Source organism: Barbus barbus (assembly GCF_936440315.1).
Source record: "Barbus barbus genome assembly, chromosome: 5".
Lineage (NCBI taxonomy): Eukaryota > Metazoa > Chordata > Actinopteri > Cypriniformes > Cyprinidae > Barbus > Barbus barbus.
The window spans coordinates 42,321,984-42,336,969 of NC_136733.1; positions in this window are offsets into that span (position 1 = coordinate 42,321,984).

A 14,986-nucleotide genomic window follows, 5' to 3' on the forward strand; every position below is an offset into this window, starting at 1 on the left:
TTGGTCCAGGTCTTCGCAATTTCGAAGGCCCGGAACCAATCCTCTGGGTCTGTTTGTCGTCTGAGTTCTGTTAATGTTTTTTCCACCGACGTTTCATAGTGTTCTTCCAATATCGATTGCGCATTGTGTGCCCAATTCTTTGCATTGCCCTCCAGAAGTTTTTTGACTCTATCATCGGGCAGTGCCGGTTTGATGGAATTAATTAACAGGTCTGTTAATCGTTTAAAAGTCACGGGTGTATTATTTGTCACTTTAGTAGTTGTTTTGTTTAAGTGGTGTACAAATCTAATCAGTTTGTACATGACCTTTACTGTGGTTCTTAGTTTTGTTGTAGCTGGAATGTAATTTGATTTCTGATTAGTTTGATCAAAATATCTCCTAGGTCTGCCCTTTCCTCTCCCTTCTTTCTGAGGAAAGCGGCGTGTCTCAGAAAATCAGATAAATGCAGTTAGACACTTGGGGAGGCATGTTTTGTTGAGTGGAGTAAATCTGTTTGTTAGTCTTATTTTGAACCCATCTTCTGTGTGTTAAATGTTTGTGTGTTTTACCTCTGGATTTGGGTTGTGTTGATTTTATTTTACTACAAACTAATGTGTCTAATAGATTAGTGTTTCTTTTATACGCAGCGATCGGCCTATGTTTTCGTAATGTATACGTGGGTTCAATAAATTTTGTAAAGTTTCCCTTGGTGGCTTTATTTAATTGAATACTGTGTTGTGAAAAAAATGATACCAAGGGAACAATTTTGTTTCTTTCTTGTGTAATTTTAACCGGATTCGTGACCGATTGATTGAATGACCTGATGGCCTTTCTGAGGTATCTTCTGGAGTATTTTCTTCTTTTCTTCAAGGCCTTAAAAAGAATCTTTACTGCTTTCCTGAATTCTGTTTCTTGTGAGCATATACGATAGAATCTGAGAAGTTGTGACTTCAGTATGCCACGAAAAGTATGGCTTGGATGAAAACTATCCCTATGCAGTAAGCAGTGCGTATCCGTAGGCTTGAAGAAAACCTTGTAGTCGAGGTATCCCGTCTCAGAAAAGTTTGGTCCTTTGTACGTCACAACATCTAAGAAATTTACTTCTGATGAGCTAGTTTCAAATTTAATCTTTATCGACTCCTGCTGACGATTAAGATGATGTGTAAATTTTCTAAACTCATCCATGCCATGGGTCCAAATGCCCCAGATGTCATCCAAAAATCTGAAATATGCAAACGGTTTTACGTGAAAAGATGCTAAGGCCCTCCGTTCCCAAGAGGCCATGAATATATTGGCGTACGACGGAGCGAACTTTTTGCCCATCGCCGTGCCTTTTATCTGTAAATGAAATTTTGAGTCAAATTCGAAGTCATTTTTTGTAAGATTTATTTCCAATAGTTTTAAGATATAATTGTCCGGCCTCTTGGGATCCGGGAACCTTAGCATACAATCCTTCACGGCCTTCATGCCCTCTGTTGTCTCGATGTTTGTATACAAACTGTCGATATCTATGGTAAACAAGAGTGAATCAGTGGGGACCAAAAGATTTTTTGTTTTTTGAATAAAATCATAAGTATCTTTGAGATAACTTTCGTGCTTTTGCGAAATTGGGCCTAGAAAATATTCTACGAATTCTGCCGTGTAGTAAGACTCGCTGTCACAGTCAGAAACAATGGGCCTTCCTGGAGGTATCTGAAAAGCCTTACTCCAACTCCCAGGATCCTTGTGGATCTTTGGTAAAAGATAGAACCGCCTGGGCCTAGGCGTTCCCGATCCAAGTAGATAATTCTTTTGTTCGCCACTGATTACTCCCTTGTCACACATCTCTTCTAAGATGGTTCTTATTTCCAATGAAGTCTGAGGGTACATAGGTGCCGTGAGGGGCTTGTAATGATCTTTAACTTCTAGCTGTCTCCTCCCCTCCCACAGATAGTCTTCCTTATCCATGAGAACCACAGCATTTCCCTTATCGGCCGGTTTGATCACCAATCTATTATTCTTCTGTAATTCTTTGATTGCTTGTTTTTCGCGTGTTGTAAGATTCTGTTTTTCTATCAGGCCCCAATTTAGGTGGTTAAATGCATACATGTCTGCTCTGATAAGGGATCTAACATGTGGGGGTAAGCTAGAGAGAGTCGGTGTCCACTCTGACCCGTGAGTGAATGGCAGTTTCTTTTTATTACTTTTTTTATTTTCAAAAAAACTTTCTAATTTCAACCTTCTGTGATATTTTTGTAAACCTTGTAATAATTCTAATTTTTGTGTCCTCACGTTTTGTGGTGTAGGGACGAACGAGAGTCCTCTGAGAAGTACTGCCCTCTGCTCAATTGACAGAGTGGACGACGATAGATTAACTATTAATTTATCTTGACTATTTATAGGGTTCACGGTTCTCAAAAGTTTAAAGACCGTGCCCAGTGCTCCAACATATGACGAGCTGTTGATGATGTCCAATGTATTAAGTCACTCTCAACCCTGAATTGACCAGAGGGCAGTGAATCCAGGAAATTGAGGTTTGTTCTGATGTACTCATTAATATCCAGTAGAAGATCCTGTTCTTCTCTGGGAAGTTGATCACTAAAATTGACCACTGGTACCACTACTTCAGTGTGTGGTAACCGGGTTCTGGCCAATCTATAAGCCCTGTGGATCTCCTTGCTGGTCGTTGAGAAACATCTTTGGGAACGGTTGTTCAGGCCAAACGACATCACCAAGATCTCCGGTTCCAAGGCAATAGTAGCTCTTTCCACTAAATTGCCAGCGTGTTGGAATTTAGCTCCCGGAAAGCTATCTATTTGTAAATCTGGGATATTAAATGCTGGAATTCTGGACACGTTGGAGTCTCCAATAATGATAAACTTTTTCTTTAGATTGAGACTCCAATCCATTTGTTTTCTGTCCGTATTGATGTGTCGATATGGCCGACCTACCGACCTCGGTGTTGTAGGAGTGGTCGGAGCAACCGTTTCCCCCTGTTGAGCTTCTTTCTGACGTGATTCTGTCACACTTTCCACACTTTCGGATTGTGTGACTTCCTTCTGTCCCTCTGTTTCATTTTCTCGAATCATCTCTTCTAAGAGTTCTAACTGCCTGGCTGCATCTCCTGAGTATGGTTGAATCTCTCCCGAGTCCTCAGAAAAGGTCACAGGAGAACCAGGTAGTCTAATGAGGGAGGGGAGAGGAGGTTGTGCCCCTGCAATCCCCATTAAGGTTGTTGCACCTTTCTTTATGTTATGTTCAATGCGTGTTGTTGTCACGTCTTCCCTTTCTTGTACCCGTAGTAATTCACGAGAGGGTGAAAGAGGGTTTTGTGTTTTCTGTTGTGTTTCGACCATGTTTGTAGTCTGTTTTTCAACCGTGTCTGTTTGTTCCTCTGTGTTAACTAGCAAGTCAGTAAAAATCCTCCTAGGTTTTCTTTGTGGGAGAGGTGGAACTGATCTGACTGGTGTTGGTTCCAGAACCGGTCTGGGTTCAAGAGGGGGGAACTCCGTATCAAAGGACCAATCCCCTCGAATCGGAGGGGTATTAGTCGTGCCGTTCGGAGTCTCTCGTCCCCTTGGAGATGTTTGTACGTAAATATGTGTTGTGCCTGGTTTGGGCCTCACTGTTTGTGTTTCACGTGGAGCTTCATCCACGGCAGTAGCACGTGACTCCTTTTCCCGTTCCCTTCGATCATATTCATCACATGATTCTGCCGTGAAGAGTGCTTCAACACGTGTGAAAATGTCTGGGTCTACCCGTCTCCCAAAGTTCTTGTTGGTCCAGGTCTTCGCAATTTCGAAGGCCCGGAACCAATCCTCTGGGTCTGTTTGTCGTCTGAGTTCTGTTAATGTTTTTTCCACCGACGTTTCATAGTGTTCTTCCAATATCGATTGCGCATTGTGTGCCCAATTCTTTGCATTGCCCTCCAGAAGTTTTTTGACTCTATCATCGGGCAGTGCCGGTTTGATGGAATTAATTAACAGGTCTGTTAATCGTTTAAAAGTCACGGGTGTATTATTTGTCACTTTAGTAGTTGTTTTGTTTAAGTGGTGTACAAATCTAATCAGTTTGTACATGACCTTTACTGTGGTTCTTAGTTTTGTTGTAGCTGGAATGTAATTTGATTTCTGATTAGTTTGATCAAAATATCTCCTAGGTCTGCCCTTTCCTCTCCCTTCTTTCTGAGGAAAGCGGCGTGTCTCCCTATCTCTTTGAAACCTGTTCGGTGGTTGTTCTATTCTGCTGTCTCTACTCACTCCGTTGACGCACGAGAAGCCACCCGCTCCGTCACCGGCCGAGCCATGAGAGGATTCAACGTATACATCTCTTTTGCTCCAGGCCCGTGGTTCGGATGGTTCCGTTTCATGAAGGGTGTCACTTTCTTGCACGAAAGTTTGGTATTCACGTGAATCATAATCTCGAGGATTATATTCACGTTCATTGTCATCATCATAATAATGCCAATTTTCATCACCCTCATTCCTCCTGCGTCTAACTAGAGCCTTTCTGTGGTTTCTACGAGCTGTTCTAGTCATTCGTTTTTGTGGTCTCACCTGATCAAAGTCACTGTACGATTGATCAGTGTTATATGTGTCTTGTGGGAAAGTTCTGACCAGCCTGTGGTCAGAAAACCGACCCCTATCGGTGAGAGCACATCTGTCTGTTTGTTGTCTTTGTCTGTATTGAGTATTTGTGAATTCCCTTCTTCGTGGGAAAAAGTTTTCATTTTTGTTTTGAGGATATCTGTTTTTTCTTTCTTTGTAGTCAGGAAAATATCTGTTTTCCCATTCTTGTTCCCTGAATCTTCCTAAACTAAACTCCATACCCTCTTGGTATGTGTTTCTGTTTGGCAGAGATCTAGATCTGTGATTAGGAAAATATGTATGAATATTATTCTTGTTATAATGATGATCATCTTGACCATCGCTATATACACTTTGTCCTTGTTTGGTGGCCCAAAAGCGGGCCTTTTGTTTATATTCTGTGTCCCGAAATCGGCGTGGATCTACTAAATCGTCTTCAAAAGACAAATCCTCCATATCCATCCACCGATTTCGTGGTTGTTTACCAGCACGGGGATGTGCTGTTTGTTTGTTTAAGAAATAACGTCGTTCTTCGTCAGGTGGTACGGACGTGAATCTGACGTTGTTTCTTTGCATCGTTCTCGGTCTGTATCTCTCAAAATGTCTCGTCATGACAGTTGTCAATCTGGTGGAATTCCTGAAAACACGACGTTACTGTATCACGCGACGTTTCGAAGTAGATAACTTCTTCCTCAGGCCACAGAACGTCGTCTTCCTAGAATGTAACCGATCAAAGCTTTAACTACCTATCGCTGTGAGAGCTTGGAGAGAAATGAGTCTCTGTAGCCTCTCCCTCGTCGAACAGCAACCCGAGGGGGGCGTGGCCATGACGTCATAGCCTCCCAGTTCTCTCAGATCGCTATTTTATATCCAATATTATAAAATGGAATCTGTATTCCTGTATTTTAATATTTGTAATCCTGTAATCGTTCTGTTCCAAGATGAAATATATTGTTTGTTGCCATTTTTAACTTTTTAAAGGTGTTTTTAGTGAGTTTTAAAGTTAAAAATCGAATTAATTTATACACTCCTCATCAAATCCACTCCAAACCTCTACATATATGTAGGTGATGTTAACTAGTATTTTTTGTGATGATTTTCAAGACGGGGCATTGAGATTTTTCTTTTTGAAACTTGTAAAAATTGAAAATCTTAAAAACTATGTCAGATTTTCCACGTGCTACCCCAAAAAACCTTTCACTGTTCTTCCATACTGACGTTATAAAAAATAAAAATCTATTTTTGACTGTTAGTTTTCTTTGGGGTTGATGCTCGAGTGTAAAACACAGGATTATTATGGAAAATTAATGTATAAGTGTATAACATTGTGATTTGTTGTGATAATCATGCTCCTTCTATCCATTGTGTACCAAAGGTTTCTGTAATTGTGATAAAACCCAGAAATTATGTGTAAAAAAAGTGTAAAATAGACAGTAAACCAATATATGTTTTAAAGCCATTCTGTGTGCTTTTCTATAGCTCCATCTTGTGGCCTGATGGCCGAAGTGCCATGTGGGCAAACATGTAGTCTCAATTACTCTGTTTAATATATCCACTATAAATAAATAAATTACTACTATGTTTATAGTATTATTATATGTGAGGATAAGTGAGGTGGACACTGATTACAGGGCTTCCTTCTCCCAGGCACCAAAGTGCAGAGACGTGGCACGGGCTTGAGTTAGGAATTAAAAATCTCCAAAGGTCAGACTAGTCTGACCTTGGTTGTGCACTGGCCTACATTTCCGCTGCCCGCTTCAGTGCCTGCTTGAATTCGGCCCCTCATCTCAGCGCCCACCAAACCTCATCCTCCTTTGTCTGTGTCTTTTGGATGTTTCCTCTTTTATTTTTAATTTTTTGTCTGTGTATTTTGGATGTTTCCTCTTTTATTTTTAAATTAACGGATTAATTAATTAGGGGTATTTTAGTCTAGGGGTTAAAGCGTTTTAGGTGTAAAGTATAAGAGGGGAATTTTCCTCAGGGTTAGTGACCTTAGGTTTAGGGCCATGTTTGGGGTCAAGGTTAGATAATTGTACCCATTAGGGTAAAAACCGTCAGGTGTCTAGAATTCACATGGTCACTCAGGGCTAAGTTTTAGGCGTCAGAGGGGAATTTTACTCAGGGTTAGTGACCTTAGGTTTAGGCCCATGTGTAGGTCGAGTTTTTAGATTAACAAATTAATTAATTAGGGGTATTTTAGTCTAGGGGTAAAAGCTTTTTAGGTGTCAGGTATAAAAGGGGAATTTTCCTCAGGGTTAGTGACCTTAGGTTTAGGGCCATGTTTGGGGTCAAGGTTAGATAATTGTACCCATTAGGGTAAAAACCGTCAGGGGTCTAGAATTCACATGGTCACTCAGGGCTAAGTTTTAGGCGTCAGTCAGATGTTACTTCTGAAAAATAAAGAGTCACAGTTTTTGGTTAATTTTATTAATCATGTGGATATTAGAAAAAGAAAATTAAATATAAGGTTCTATCAACAGAAAAAGATGAATAACAAATAAGAAACGAATGGATAGAAGAGATCATATCATCACGCCTCATTCAGTCCTCTTGGGTAGAGACTGTCAAGTCGTCTGATCCAGGTTCTTTCCGTCCTGAGCCTCTCGCCGAGGGACCAAAGAGGATTGGATTCAAGGGCAGTGACCCTCATGGCTTCCAAGCCATGTATCATGAAGTGTCTCACTACATACCGTCTTTTCTCAATTTTATTTTTAATGTTATATGTGTGCTGGTAAATCCTTTGTAGCAACTGGTTCTTTGTCTGTCCTACATATTGTTTATCACATTTCCTACAGAAAATCAGATAAATGCAGTTAGACACTTGGGGAGGCATGTTTTGTTGAGTGGAGTAAATCTGTTTGTTAGTCTTATTTTGAACCCATCTTCTGTGTGTTAAATGTTTGTGTGTTTTACCTCTGGATTTGGGTTGTGTTGATTTTATTTTACTACAAACTAATGTGTCTAATAGATTAGTGTTTCTTTTATACGCAGCGATCGGCCTATGTTTTCGTAATGTATACGTGGGTTCAATAAATTTTGTAAAGTTTCCCTTGGTGGCTTTATTTAATTGAATACTGTGTTGTGAAAAAAATGATACCAAGGGAACAATTTTGTTTCTTTCTTGTGTAATTTTAACCGGATTCGTGACCGATTGATTGAATGACCTGATGGCCTTTCTGAGGTATCTTCTGGAGTATTTTCTTCTTTTCTTCAAGGCCTTAAAAAGAATCTTTACTGCTTTCCTGAATTCTGTTTCTTGTGAGCATATACGATAGAATCTGAGAAGTTGTGACTTCAGTATGCCACGAAAAGTATGGCTTGGATGAAAACTATCCCTATGCAGTAAGCAGTGCGTATCCGTAGGCTTGAAGAAAACCTTGTAGTCGAGGTATCCCGTCTCAGAAAAGTTTGGTCCTTTGTACGTCACAACATCTAAGAAATTTACTTCTGATGAGCTAGTTTCAAATTTAATCTTTATCGACTCCTGCTGACGATTAAGATGATGTGTAAATTTTCTAAACTCATCCATGCCATGGGTCCAAATGCCCCAGATGTCATCCAAAAATCTGAAATATGCAAACGGTTTTACGTGAAAAGATGCTAAGGCCCTCCGTTCCCAAGAGGCCATGAATATATTGGCGTACGACGGAGCGAACTTTTTGCCCATCGCCGTGCCTTTTATCTGTAAATGAAATTTTGAGTCAAATTCGAAGTCATTTTTTGTAAGATTTATTTCCAATAGTTTTAAGATATAATTGTCCGGCCTCTTGGGATCCGGGAACCTTAGCATACAATCCTTCACGGCCTTCATGCCCTCTGTTGTCTCGATGTTTGTATACAAACTGTCGATATCTATGGTAAACAAGAGTGAATCAGTGGGGACCAAAAGATTTTTTGTTTTTTGAATAAAATCATAAGTATCTTTGAGATAACTTTCGTGCTTTTGCGAAATTGGGCCTAGAAAATATTCTACGAATTCTGCCGTGTAGTAAGACTCGCTGTCACAGTCAGAAACAATGGGCCTTCCTGGAGGTATCTGAAAAGCCTTACTCCAACTCCCAGGATCCTTGTGGATCTTTGGTAAAAGATAGAACCGCCTGGGCCTAGGCGTTCCCGATCCAAGTAGATAATTCTTTTGTTCGCCACTGATTACTCCCTTGTCACACATCTCTTCTAAGATGGTTCTTATTTCCAATGAAGTCTGAGGGTACATAGGTGCCGTGAGGGGCTTGTAATGATCTTTAACTTCTAGCTGTCTCCTCCCCTCCCACAGATAGTCTTCCTTATCCATGAGAACCACAGCATTTCCCTTATCGGCCGGTTTGATCACCAATCTATTATTCTTCTGTAATTCTTTAATTGCTTGTTTTTCGCGTGTTGTAAGATTCTGTTTTTCTATCAGGCCCCAATTTAGGTGGTTAAATGCATACATGTCTGCTCTGATAAGGGATCTAACATGTGGGGGTAAGCTAGAGAGAGTCGGTGTCCACTCTGACCCGTGAGTGAATGGCAGTTTCTTTTTATTACTTTTTTTATTTTCAAAAAAACTTTCTAATTTCAACCTTCTGTGATATTTTTGTAAACCTTGTAATAATTCTAATTTTTGTGTCCTCACGTTTTGTGGTGTAGGGACGAACGAGAGTCCTCTGAGAAGTACTGCCCTCTGCTCAATTGACAGAGTGGACGACGATAGATTAACTATTAATTTATCTTGACTATTTATAGGGTTCACGGTTCTCAAAAGTTTAAAGACCGTGCCCAGTGCTCCAACATATGACGAGCTGTTGATGATGTCCAATGTATTAAGTCACTCTCAACCCTGAATTGACCAGAGGGCAGTGAATCCAGGAAATTGAGGTTTGTTCTGATGTACTCATTAATATCCAGTAGAAGATCCTGTTCTTCTCTGGGAAGTTGATCACTAAAATTGACCACTGGTACCACTACTTCAGTGTGTGGTAACCGGGTTCTGGCCAATCTATAAGCCCTGTGGATCTCCTTGCTGGTCGTTGAGAAACATCTTTGGGAACGGTTGTTCAGGCCAAACGACATCACCAAGATCTCCGGTTCCAAGGCAATAGTAGCTCTTTCCACTAAATTGCCAGCGTGTTGGAATTTAGCTCCCGGAAAGCTATCTATTTGTAAATCTGGGATATTAAATGCTGGAATTCTGGACACGTTGGAGTCTCCAATAATGATAAACTTTTTCTTTAGATTGAGACTCCAATCCATTTGTTTTCTGTCCGTATTGATGTGTCGATATGGCCGACCTACCGACCTCGGTGTTGTAGGAGTGGTCGGAGCAACCGTTTCCCCCTGTTGAGCTTCTTTCTGACGTGATTCTGTCACACTTTCCACACTTTCGGATTGTGTGACTTCCTTCTGTCCCTCTGTTTCATTTTCTCGAATCATCTCTTCTAAGAGTTCTAACTGCCTGGCTGCATCTCCTGAGTATGGTTGAATCTCTCCCGAGTCCTCAGAAAAGGTCACAGGAGAACCAGGTAGTCTAATGAGGGAGGGGAGAGGAGGTTGTGCCCCTGCAATCCCCATTAAGGTTGTTGCACCTTTCTTTATGTTATGTTCAATGCGTGTTGTTGTCACGTCTTCCCTTTCTTGTACCCGTAGTAATTCACGAGAGGGTGAAAGAGGGTTTTGTGTTTTCTGTTGTGTTTCGACCATGTTTGTAGTCTGTTTTTCAACCGTGTCTGTTTGTTCCTCTGTGTTAACTAGCAAGTCAGTAAAAATCCTCCTAGGTTTTCTTTGTGGGAGAGGTGGAACTGATCTGACTGGTGTTGGTTCCAGAACCGGTCTGGGTTCAAGAGGGGGGAACTCCGTATCAAAGGACCAATCCCCTCGAATCGGAGGGGTATTAGTCGTACCGTTCGGAGTCTCTCGTCCCCTTGGAGATGTTTGTACGTAAATATGTGTTGTGCCTGGTTTGGGCCTCACTGTTTGTGTTTCACGTGGAGCTTCATCCACGGCAGTAGCACGTGACTCCTTTTCCCGTTCCCTTCGATCATATTCATCACATGATTCTGCCGTGAAGAGTGCTTCAACACGTGTGAAAATGTCTGGGTCTACCCGTCTCCCAAAGTTCTTGTTGGTCCAGGTCTTCGCAATTTCGAAGGCCCGGAACCAATCCTCTGGGTCTGTTTGTCGTCTGAGTTCTGTTAATGTTTTTTCCACCGACGTTTCATAGTGTTCTTCCAATATCGATTGCGCATTGTGTGCCCAATTCTTTGCATTGCCCTCCAGAAGTTTTTTGACTCTATCATCGGGCAGTGCCGGTTTGATGGAATTAATTAACAGGTCTGTTAATCGTTTAAAAGTCACGGGTGTATTATTTGTCACTTTAGTAGTTGTTTTGTTTAAGTGGTGTACAAATCTAATCAGTTTGTACATGACCTTTACTGTGGTTCTTAGTTTTGTTGTAGCTGGAATGTAATTTGATTTCTGATTAGTTTGATCAAAATATCTCCTAGGTCTGCCCTTTCCTCTCCCTTCTTTATGAGGAAAGCGGCGTGTCTCCCTATCTCTTTGAAACCTGTTCGGTGGTTGTTCTATTCTGCTGTCTCTACTCACTCCGTTGACGCACGAGAAGCCACCCGCTCCGTCACCGGCCGAGCCATGAGAGGATTCAACGTATACATCTCTTTTGCTCCAGGCCCGTGGTTCGGATGGTTCCGTTTCATGAAGGGTGTCACTTTCTTGCACGAAAGTTTGGTATTCACGTGAATCATAATCTCGAGGATTATATTCACGTTCATTGTCATCATCATAATAATGCCAATTTTCATCACCCTCATTCCTCCTGCGTCTAACTAGAGCCTTTCTGTGGTTTCTACGAGCTGTTCTAGTCATTCGTTTTTGTGGTCTCACCTGATCAAAGTCACTGTACGATTGATCAGTGTTATATGTGTCTTGTGGGAAAGTTCTGACCAGCCTGTGGTCAGAAAACCGACCCCTATCGGTGAGAGCACGTCTGTCTGTTTGTTGTCTTTGTCTGTATTGAGTATTTGTGAATTCCCTTCTTCGTGGGAAAAAGTTTTCATTTTTGTTTTGAGGATATCTGTTTTTTCTTTCTTTGTAGTCAGGAAAATATCTGTTTTCCCATTCTTGTTCCCTGAATCTTCCTAAACTAAACTCCATACCCTCTTGGTATGTGTTTCTGTTTGGCAGAGATCTAGATCTGTGATTAGGAAAATATGTATGAATATTATTCTTGTTATAACGATGATCATCTTGACCATCGCTATATACACTTTGTCCTTGTTTGGTGGCCCAAAAGCGGGCCTTTTGTTTATATTCTGTGTCCCGAAATCGGCGTGGATCTACTAAATCGTCTTCAAAAGACAAATCCTCCATATCCATCCACCGATTTCGTGGTTGTTTACCAGCACGGGGATGTGCTGTTTGTTTGTTTAAGAAATAACGTCGTTCTTCGTCAGGTGGTACGGACGTGAATCTGACGTTGTTTCTTTGCATCGTTCTCGGTCTGTATCTCTCAAAATGTCTCGTCATGACAGTTGTTATTATCTATCAATCTGGTGGAATTCCTGAAAACACGACGTTACTGTATCACGCGACGTTTCGAAGTAGATAACTTCTTCCTCAGGCCACAGAACGTCGTCTTCCTAGAATGTAACCGATCAAAGCTTTAACTACCTATCGCTGTGAGAGCTTGGAGAGAAATGAGTCTCTGTAGCCTCTCCCTCGTCGAACAGCAACCCGAGGGGGGCGTGGCCATGACGTCATAGCCTCCCAGTTCTCTCAGATCGCTATTTTATATCCAATATTATAAAATGTAACCTGTATTCCTGTATTTTAATATTTGTAATCCTGTAATCGTTCTGTTCCAAGATGAAATATATTGTTTGTTGCCATTTTTAACTTTTTAAAGGTGTTTTTAGTGAGTTTTAAAGTTAAAAATCGAATTAATTTATACACTCCTCATCAAATCCACTCCAAACCTCTACATATATGTAGGTGATGTTAACTAGTATTTTTTGTGATGATTTTCAAGACGGGGCATTGAGATTTTTCTTTTTGAAACTTGTAAAAATTGAAAATCTTATAAACTATGTCAGATTTTCCACGTGCTACCCCAAAAAAACCTTTCACTGTTCTTCCATACTGACGTTATAAAAAATAAAAATCTATTTTTGACTGTTAGTTTTCTTTGGGGTTGATGCTCGAGTGTAAAACACAGGATTATTATGGAAAATTAATGTATAAGTGTATAACATTGTGATTTGTTGTGATAATCATGCTCCTTCTATCCATTGTGTACCAAAGGTTTCTGTAATTGTGATAAAACCCAGAAATTATGTGTAAAAAAAGTGTAAAATAGACAGTAAACCAATATATGTTTTAAAGCCATTCTGTGTGCTTTTCTATAGCTCCATCTTGTGGCCTGATGGCCGAAGTGCCATGTGGGCAAACATGTAGTCTCAATTACTCTGTTTAATATATCCACTATAAATAAATAAATTACTACTATGTTTATAGTATTATTATATGTGAGGATAAGTGAGGTGGACACTGATTACAGGGCTTCCTTCTCCCAGGCACCAAAGTGCAGAGACGTGGCACGGGCTTGAGTTAGGAATTAAAAATCTCCAAAGGTCAGACTAGTCTGACCTTGGTTGTGCACTGGCCTACATTTCCGCTGCCCGCTTCAGTGCCTGCTTGAATTCGGCCCCTCATCTCAGCGCCCACCAAACCTCATCCTCCTTTGTCTGTGTCTTTTGGATGTTTCCTCTTTTATTTTTAATTTTTTGTCTGTGTATTTTGGATGTTTCCTCTTTTATTTTTAAATTAACGGATTAATTAATTAGGGGTATTTTAGTCTAGGGGTTAAAGCGTTTTAGGTGTAAAGTATAAGAGGGGAATTTTACTCAGGGTTAGTGACCTTAGGTTTAGGGCCATGTTTGGGGTCAAGGTTAGATAATTGTACCCATTAGGGTAAAAACCGTCAGGTGTCTAGAATTCACATGGTCACTCAGGGCTAAGTTTTAGGCGTCAGAGGGGAATTTTACTCAGGGTTAGTGACCTTAGGTTTAGGCCCATGTGTAGGTCGAGTTTTTAGATTAACAAATTAATTAATTAGGGGTATTTTAGTCTAGGGGTAAAAGCTTTTTAGGTGTCAGGTATAAAAGGGGAATTTTCCTCAGGGTTAGTGACCTTAGGTTTAGGGCCATGTTTGGGGTCAAGGTTAGATAATTGTACCCATTAGGGTAAAAACCGTCAGGTGTCTAGAATTCACATGGTCACTCAGGGCTAAGTTTTAGGCGTCAGTCAGATGTTACTTCTGAAAAATAAAGAGTCACAGTTTTTGGTTAATTTTATTAATCATGTGGATATTAGAAAAAGAAAATTAAATATAAGGTTCTATCAACAGAAAAAGATGAATAACAAATAGGAAACGAATGGATAGAAGAGATCATATCATCACGCCTCATTCAGTCCTCTTGGGTAGAGACTGTCAAGTCGTCTGATCCAGGTTCTTTCCGTCCTGAGCCTCTCGCCGAGGGACCAAAGAGGATTGGATTCAAGGGCAGTGACCCTCATGGCTTCCAAGCCATGTATCATGAAGTGTCTCACTACATACCATCTTTTCTCAATTTTATTTTTAATGTTATATGTGTGCTGGTAAATCCTTTGTAGCAACTGGTTCTTTGTCTGTCCTACATATTGTTTATCACATTTCCTACAGAAAATCAGATAAATGCAGTTAGACACTTGGGGAGGCATGTTTTGTTGAGTGGAGTAAATCTGTTTGTTAGTCTTATTTTGAACCCATCTTCTGTGTGTTAAATGTTTGTGTGTTTTACCTCTGGATTTGGGTTGTGTTGATTTTATTTTACTACAAACTAATGTGTCTAATAGATTAGTGTTTCTTTTATACGCAGCGATCGGCCTATGTTTTCGTAATGTATACGTGGGTTCAATAAATTTTGTAAAGTTTCCCTTGGTGGCTTTATTTAATTGAATACTGTGTTGTGAAAAAAATGATACCAAGGGAACAATTTTGTTTCTTTCTTGTGTAATTTTAACCGGATTCGTGACCGATTGATTGAATGACCTGATGGCCTTTCTGAGGTATCTTCTGGAGTATTTTCTTCTTTTCTTCAAGGCCTTAAAAAGAATCTTTACTGCTTTCCTGAATTCTGTTTCTTGTGAGCATATACGATAGAATCTGAGAAGTTGTGACTTCAGTATGCCACGAAAAGTATGGCTTGGATGAAAACTATCCCTATGCAGTAAGCAGTGCGTATCCGTAGGCTTGAAGAAAACCTTGTAGTCGAGGTATCCCGTCTCAGAAAAGTTTGGTCCTTTGTACGTCACAACATCTAAGAAATTTACTTCTGATGAGCTAGTTTCAAATTTAATCTTTATCGACTCCTGCTGACGATTAAGATGATGTGTAAATTTTCTAAACT